Source organism: Heloderma suspectum, chromosome 2, assembly GCF_057233095.1.
Source record: "Heloderma suspectum isolate Gila_16-S chromosome 2, 16-S_ref, whole genome shotgun sequence".
Classification (NCBI taxonomy): domain Eukaryota; kingdom Metazoa; phylum Chordata; class Lepidosauria; order Squamata; family Helodermatidae; genus Heloderma; species Heloderma suspectum.
This window is the reverse complement of record NC_139459.1, coordinates 246,358,807-246,367,928: the sequence shown is the minus strand read 5'-3', so window position 1 is coordinate 246,367,928 and position 9,122 is coordinate 246,358,807.

The following is a 9,122-nucleotide window of genomic DNA, read 5'->3' as shown; positions in this document are numbered from 1 at the left end:
TGTTCTGCATGTTTACTCAGAAATAAGTCCTGAGTTGTGAGCATGGTTGTTGTTGTTCAGTCGTTCAGTCGTGTCCGACTCTTCGTGACCCCATGGACCATAGCACGCCAGGCCTTCCTGTCCTGCGCTCTCTCCCGGAGCGTGCTCAAGTCCATATTCATTGCATCGGTGATGCTATCTAGCCATCTCATCCTCTGCTGTCCCCTTCTCCTTTTGCCTTCAGTCTTTCCCAGCATCAGGGTCTTTTCCACCAGCTTAATACAGTGCCTACCCAAATCTGTCTAATGAATTGACTACCCTTTCACTTCAGTCCTATGCATGTTTTGTCATTTGTGGGTTTGGGGGGGGGGGTTGTATGAACTCTAGCTTCAGTGGTGAGGAGAAGGCACTTAGTGCATGCTCAGAGTTTCTCCATAACTTAGCCCTAGTTTTGAAAACAGACTCATTGGCTGAATCCTGGTGAAGTCTTGGCACAAATGAAGTTATGGGGAGGAAGATACAATGAGAGCTTGTGCATAGAGAGGAGTTGCACAAAACAAGACATCTGTTTTTATGAAAAGTTGCTGGAGGATGGTAGGATGAGTAGGGATGGTTGCAAAGAGGGGAATAGAATTGGTAGGGGGAGAATGCAAGTGCTCAGTGGTGAAAGAAGAACATTCTGCACATGCTCAGAGGCAATCTCTATTTAAGAACATAAGAAGAGCCGTGCTGCATCAGACCAAGGTCCATCTGGTCCAGTATTCTGTTCACACAGTGGCCAATGAGATGCCCATTGGAAACCCACAAGCAGGACATTAGTGTAATAACACCTTCCCACCCATGTTCTCCTGCTGCTGACATTGGTGAAATGTAAATAAATTCTAGTAATTCTAAATTAGAATGCATGTATATCCTTCAGAAACTTTGCAGGTTTCTTGCCTGAGGGACACCTCTAATGACCTGTGCATTTTCATACAAATTTACCCAAAAACTTTTGGGGAAGGGGTGAATGGAAGGGAAAGCAAATCACTCCCTCCCCCAAACTGGAGAACTCCCCTTCCATATGAACTGCTGCACCTATCCTTCTGAAACTTTGCTGGTTTCTTACTTAGGGACAACTGCAGGCTGTCTGTAACTTTCAGAACAATGGTCCACAAGGAACATAGGGAGATAAGTATGTCCTCTTTTGGAGACCTCAACATGTCAAGGCCACCCTTGCACAAAATCCCTTGTGGCTATCATTCTGAAATTTGGCAGACATGATCTCTTCTGATGGGGCAATGAATCCTGAAATTTTTATCCAATTCTTCCAAGGAATTAAAACGTTATTGGCAGTTCCCTTGAAACGAAAATCAAAATGCAAACCCTGCACCTATTTTTCTGATGTTGGGCAGGTGTAATCCCCTTCTAGGGGGCTACTATGCCTGAAATTATCCAGTTCTGACCAAGAGAAAAAAGTTACAGGGTTGTTTTTTTTCTAATTTCCCATGGTAGTCAACAGGAAGCATAAAAACTCATTTTTCCAAACCTTGACTCAGGTTTGGTGCTGAGCTGAAGTGGTCCGACTATAAATTGGCCCGAGCAGAAGCAGGATGTTTTCCAAAATGCTGAATCAGGGTCTAAGTTGAAGTGGGGTGGGGGGTCAGTGCACACTTCTTATGTATGTATGTATGTATGTAATCTATACACACACGCAAGCACACTGCATGCATCTACCACACACACACACACACACACAATTAGAAGTGAGCTTAGATGTGTGTGTGTGCGCGTGCGCGCGCGCACAAATCTGTGTTATGGGCCTGTGCCCTGGATCTTTTAAGACCCTAGCAATGCCCCTGTCCTGCACTAAGCTCTGGGATGGACTAGATGGCCTGCAAAGTCCCCTCCAACTGTAGGATCCTAGGATTCCAGTTTTTCATTCTGATTTCCAATATCATGTTTCGGCACCACAGCTAGCTTTAGGGAACAGAGAGACATAATTTTTATTTCAGGAGGGGATTATTGGCTGTGTGGTGTTTATCTCCCTATTGTAGCCTAGTAAGGAGCAAACCCATTACATAAGAAAATGAAATTGTATTCCACCAACGTGAGCTGAGAAAGCTAGTAATCTTTCATTACCACACTGGTATCATAAACCATTTATCGTGCCTCTCTGAGACTTGCTACTTTAAGTATCCCTTTAGTACAGGGGTGGGAAACTTGTGGCCCTCCAGATGTTTTTGCCTACAACTCCCATGATCCCTCACTATAGGCTATACTAGGTAGGGCTGATGGCAATTGAGGGCCAAAACACCTGGGGGGGGGGCCACAGGTTGCCCAGCCTTGATGTAGCAGATGCCAAAAGAAGGGGAGGGGATCTCTTAGGGTGCAATCCTATGCATGTTTAGACAGGAAAAAGTCTTACAGCTCCCAGCATGCCCCAGCCAACGTGGCTGGGCATGCTGGGAGCTGTAAGACTTTTTCCTGTCTAAACATGCATAGGATTGCGCCCTTAAGAAGTAACAATGGATCTTGAGGCTTTTATACCAGCCTTTCCCAACCTGACACCTAACACCCTCCAGATGTTTTAGACCTCTCCCATCATTCCTGACATTGGCCATACTTTCTGGGGTTGATGGGAGTTGTAGTCCAAAACACTGTAAGGTCCCTGGTGTGGGAGTCCTGTTTTACGCCATCATATTGTAATGAACTGATGGTCAAAATATTGGGTCAGCAATTGCTTCAGTCTACTTCAGCATGGTAGTAAATGCAATTTATACCAATTTCACCCATGTACTTCCTACATCACCCAGCCCAACAGGGCAGTTGTATCGTCCTGCTACACTACCTGGGTGCTACACTAAGGCTTACACTGGAGTAATATAGATAATGCCTCTATGCTCAACTAGTAGGAGAGGGAGCACCCTGACTGTTGCAGAAACGAAAGCCACTGTATCAACACTGCTAGACACCCCCACAATAGCTGTAGAAACAACAGTCAATGTATCAGCTCCTACAGACGTGCCCACAACACTCCACAGTAGCCATGCACAGAACACATCAACCAACACACAGCGGTAGCTGAACAACCCCTGACATTACCCATCCAGTACACACACATATACCACACAACCAGAGAGCAAATCGAGGGGGGCAGGGAGAGCTGGACTAGAACCCAAATCCCACCCCAAACTCCTCAGCCACACAGGCAAATGTGCCAACAGTAGCAGAAGATGCTGGATTTCGCACTAAGGCTTACTTGGAAGTACACACAAACCTTGAAGTAGATGCTAAGTTTATTTATAATAGGGAAGGGGGGAAACAGGAATAAAAGTCATACAAGAATCAGAGCAACCTTTGGAACAATGCCCCAGGCAGAAAATAACAAAGAATAACTAACCCTACCCTATAAGTTACCTAAGTACGGGCCTTCTGATAGGACAGGGCCCAATCTGGGATCCAAACAATCGCAAGCTGCAAAGCAAGTTGAACCATGAAGACAAAAATGAATCATGTGAAGGGGAGGGAGAGGGTCACCCCTGCTCCCGCTACTGTAGGCAGAGAACAAAGAATAGCAAAGTAGGCTGCCACCGCCCATTGCGTCCACTTCAGCCTGAGCCAGGGGACTCTCAGGCCTTACAGGACACTCCTAGGGCGTCAGAAATAAGGGGCCAAGTCAGCACCCTCCATTTCAACTCCTAGGCCTGAAAGTTTAAACAGTAGCAAAACCACGCCAAAGACGCTGGATTTAGTACGAAGGCTTACTTGGAAGGAAGCACACACAGCTCTTAAAAGTAAGTGTTAAGTTTGTTTACATAGGATAAGGGGAAATGGAATAAAAAGGCACACAAGAATCAGAGTAACCTTTGGAAACAACACTGCAAGCAAGAAAATAACAGAACTGGATTTTCACTCACCCGCACGCTGCTGCTGCTGTTGGAGGCTTTACGGGTGGCCTGCATGGGAGTGAAGAACGTTCTTGCCTCTGGGAGCACTGCAGGACTGCCCAGTTGCCTGTAGAAAGATAAGAAATACACAGAAATTATAATGTGTGAAGTGCCACTTCTAGAACAGACAGTACTTGTAACTGGAAGGTCATTCATTGTTTGACCATGGGGACTGTCGTGCAGATGCCCTTTTAGCCCACCTCCCTGATTGCCCTGTACTTCACCCTTTGATGTCCAAGGTTGGGGAGTCACCTGTTGGGGAATAATGTGATCACTAGGACAATGGCACGATAAAAGACTTATCCGGAAGCACCCATTGCTACAACCTCAAGAGTGGGGGGGTTGTTATATCATGACGTTTTCCCCATATTGCGGGGGGGGGGAGTAGGGGACACTGTATGATAACAGATGGTTGAGTGCTCTGCACACATCAGGGTGGTCAGGGTGAGGGATGGATGGTGTTCAGGAGTCTCACTTTGAGCTTGAAATGTGGACTCCTCATCCTTGGGTGGGCTGTGAGGCCTTGTCATTCTGACAGGGGCTGTTCATATCTGGAGTCCTGTTTAGCAATGTTCCCTTCCAACATTGCTGCGATCCTTGGCTGTTTGAACAAATGGTACTTTCACCAGAGTACCCACCACCACATCCCCATCTGTGTGCTCTCTATGTTATATGAACACAGAGACAGCGTGATGTAGCCGCATGGGTGCCCACACTTTGTTATATGAAACCAGGGTTCCCTGGCTGGGTGTTAGTCACCTGTAATGTTGCCTCACAATTGGTCAAGATGCTAGTCCCTCCATTGTGGCTGTAGGAACAAAGAGGGGAGAGGTGGGGATCAGTAATCTGCAGCTGTCCATTGACCTCAACTGAAATCTTTTCATCAGGCACAACATTAACGTTCTGCCCTCACAGAAGGTGGGACCAAGCCAGGGGTGAACACAGGATTCCTCCTAAGCTCCACTCCTCTGCTCACTTTTTTACCCCACACACTCAAGCAGCCATCACCAGTCTGCTGCCCACCAGATGTTTGGGCTTCAACTCCCATCAGCCTTAGCCAGCATGGCCAGTGGTCAGCAATGCTGGGAGTTGTAGTCCAAGACATCTGGGGGACAGTATTTTGGCCATCAATTCATTCAGATATAATGTCATAAAACAGGATCCTCCAACCTGATGCCCTCCAGATGTTTTGGAGTACAACTTCCATCGGCCCCAGAAAGCATGGCCGATTTTTCAGGAATGCTGGGAGTTGTAGTCCAAAACATCTGGAGGGCACCAGGTTGGGGCAGGCTGCTCTAGGGGGAACACATTTGATCCTCATGTCCCAGACCCATGGGATTCCAGGGCCCAAGGCATGAGGCAACTGGGACCCCTCCCTGGTTTTCCTGATTGCAGCTCCTTTTTCTTCTCCCCATGCAAGTGAATGGAACAAAGTGTCCATTCACGTGTATGGAACAGGGGAAAGGAGCTGTAATCAGGAAAATCCTCAGGGAAAAAATACAATTGGCCTTCTTCATATCCTGCTATTGAGATTGGTTACTCGGGGAAGTTTGTGGGTCCTTTAGATGACATCATCAACCTCCAGGGCATCTCCTGCACTAAATGACCTTTATTCCATTTTTTAAAAGTTCGGAGATAATGAGCTATCAAATTACAGTGCCTGAGTTCCACTTTCCCTCCATGAAAAAGGAAAAGCTGCAGTAAGAGGAGCTAGACCAATGAAACATGGAAGAATCAGATAATGGGAAAAGGAGGGGGGGAGGAAGTGCGTGTAAAGGGAGTCCGTTGTGATCCTGCATTTCAAAGGGAAACAGAAAGCCCTGTTTTAAATGTGGGATTTTAGGCTTGTGTAGAGATGCTCTTAGAGCAGCAAAATACCTTGAGTCATCTCTGCCACTAAACCCAAACCATGACTGTCATTCCTAGCCCATATACTTTTATGAAGGGAAATGACCCACAGAGAGAACCTCTGTCGCATAACTCAAACACTTCCATAAGTAATCATGGGATGTGTGTGAACTGGTCTTAGGATGCTGAGGCAAGACAGGGTTTTCACTTGTATTTACAAACCTGTATGCAACACACACTTCCTATGGCCAAGGAAAAGCTTGCCATCTTAACCACATATTTCATGAAGGCTGCAATCCTAGGCACACTTACTTGCTTGGGAATAAGCCTCACTGAACTCAATGGGATTTACATTTGGATTGCATGTCTAGGGTGGAAATGTTGTCTTCCTGAAGTGTATGGATAGCAGGTACATTGCACACAAAACACAAAGAGGCCACACTTTATGTGAGCCACTAGAATATGGAGTATGTCGTCATTTACTTTGGTGAGATGTGGACTGAAGCTAGAGAGAGAATCTTCCTAACCACCTGTAGTCTGAAGGGCACTCCCATTTCACTACATTATTTAAAAAGAGATTTTTTTCCTTTGAGTAATCAAGGATGTTGGAGCCATGATGGTTCCTGGAATACCAGAGAGTATGTGTATGTAGGATTTCTAATTACTGGCTAACCAGGAAGGTCAGCGATATGTTACAAAAGTAAAAGGGGTGGGGGCTTAATTATAGATGAGTGTTTCCTTCTGATAAATCCCCCACTGGCTACACTCATATAATATTTGCCCTACTGTACTGATGTGGTTCTGCTATTGCAACTCCTTCCTGTCCTGTTCCCTTTGGCCTCCATTCAGAGCAGAAAGATTTATATGGATCAATATTGGCAGGCCGGCCGTTTCATGCACTCAGACGAAAGCAGGGGATTAAAAACCCTATCAGGGGAACCATGCTGCTAAGGAAGCAAGGTGATATATTCGTACTCACTGATTACTACTAGATACATTGGCACAAAACAGGGGCTTATTAATCCATGGGAAATTACATAAACCAAAATGTGGTAACTAACAACCTCACTCATTCCCCCGGTATAGAAAGTAGCAAGATAGGTGATAATCATCTCTCATCTCTAAAAGTAACATTAGGTAGTAACTTGAGATCATACAAAGAGGTAAACTCTTCTTTCTTAAAAATGTATGTTTGCTAGCCATACATCATCCCATTTGCATTGCAACAATCAACCACGTTGACTGTCCAATTTTAAGATATTGTAGTTTTAATCTCAGGCACAGATGTAGTTTTAATCTCATGGCACAGCAATGCCACACATGCGTACATATTCATCACAGTCCTTAGCTCTGTGTTACACTGTGGCCAATAGCTTTTAAAGTTAGTTTCACTAGTTTGCTAAAATTGCTAACAAACATATACCTACCATTCTTAACTCTTTATTCAAAGTAACTGAAGAAATATTTGAGACTTTTTCATTTTGTACATCTTTAAATACGTTGTTAGAAAACCAAAAATACTTAGTCAGTTCAGACCAACGAGACTAAATCTGAATCTCCAGGGAATATTTATTGCATTGTTAGTATAGATGCTCTGATTTTACTGTATATGGCTAATAGTAAAACAGCCAGAGTCAGTTGATGCAAATTTATTCTCCAATGTATAACATTCTTTGGCACTTTCATACACTTCAATACCAGTTGAATCTGGGTTGCACAGAAACCCCCATAAGAACCATTTAAAATCCCCAATTAAACAATGTGCTAGTGCAAAAAGTGCATGCTTTAAAATCAGCATAGATTGGCAGTTGAAATGCGATGGTCAACAGGTTGTATGCATTTTAACACTCCTGGATAGGAGCATACGTCTGCAATGGCACAGAGTCAGGCCTACACTCTTGTTGGCCTCTTAGCAGTGTGCTTGTTTGCTCCCCAATTCAGTATACTAGAGGCAGAGGTACCCAAGGCACAGGTGTTGGTTTTTAAAAATCTACAAGACAGATTCACCTTTAAAGACCCAGCCCTCCTTGCTACATTTAGAGCTTTATCTAATGTAGTTAGTCCTGTTTAGAGTAGAACATTGAAATGAATGGACTGAAGTTAGACTAAGAGCTTTTCTACACGACACATTTGTTGTGCGCTTGTCATTTCCTATTCATGGTTGTTCATGGGTTCTTCAGACAACATTGTGACCCTCCACTTTCGTGTCTGTTTGTAAACAGCACTTTCCATGAATTTTTTTAGAGCAGGGAAAATGGGGCATTATTTCTGATGGTGAAAGAAAGCTCGATTTCCTCTTGTGTATATTTGCACTATTTTGCTATACCACAGTGCGACCTAGAGGTTATGCAGTGAAAAAGCAGGAAAGGAAATCCTCATGTAGTGCTCAGATCTCAATTCTGTGACAAAACTGAAAGTAGATGCAGCAGATTAACAGCCTTGTGTAGAAAAGCCCTAACACTGGATACAACCCCTATTGTTTAAGTACAAGCAACCTCAAGCAACTCGATTCAAAAGATTACTCTCTTGAGAAGCCCTCATTCTGCTTGAAAGATGAGCAAAATGAATCCAAAACCAATGGCTAGCAGGATTCTAACTCTGAGAAAGGCATATATCCCAGCTTTGAGCGTAACACATCTTGCCAGCTGCAGCCTAGTTTGGGGGAGTAGTTCCTGAACCCATTTTGCCATGTTCCCCATCACAGCTTTGCCATTAGGCACCTTAGATTGCCACCACTGCATGGTGCTTGTCCCTAATTCCTACCATGCCCTACCAATTGCTCTGTGGATCTCCCACCCACATCCCACAAAGGATGACCTCCACATGGACAAATAAGGATGTCCTGAAGCCTCAATGTGTGCACCCACAAAATAATATCCAATCTTCATGAAATGAATTATAAAAATGTATGGAAATGGTACGATCTATTATTACTTAAGCTTGTGGCTTAGGGTGATGAAGAATGTTTTGGCAAAGGAAAATTGACAAAGGAGATCAATCACATGCACCTGTGATGAACATTTCACATTAAAAACAACAACACCCCCCCAGATGTGAACTTTTACCCCCCAGTTCTGATTCATGTGCCAGCAGGATACAACCACCAGGATGCAATCACCTCACGGGGGGGGGGGGGAGTTGTATGACTGACTACAAAGTTAAAAAAGCTTTTTCTGCACTAACGCTATTTTTTCTAGTTTGTGACAAGCCATCAAATGAATCATGAGACACAGCTTCAGTGGGACTACACACCAAGCTGAGTGGTCTGTGAATCATAGCCCAAAGATAGGGTTTGGTGTCCTTTCTGATTAAGAACTTCTGAAGTGTTTCTCTTCAGATGCTGGAGAGAAGTTAGACAAACCACTA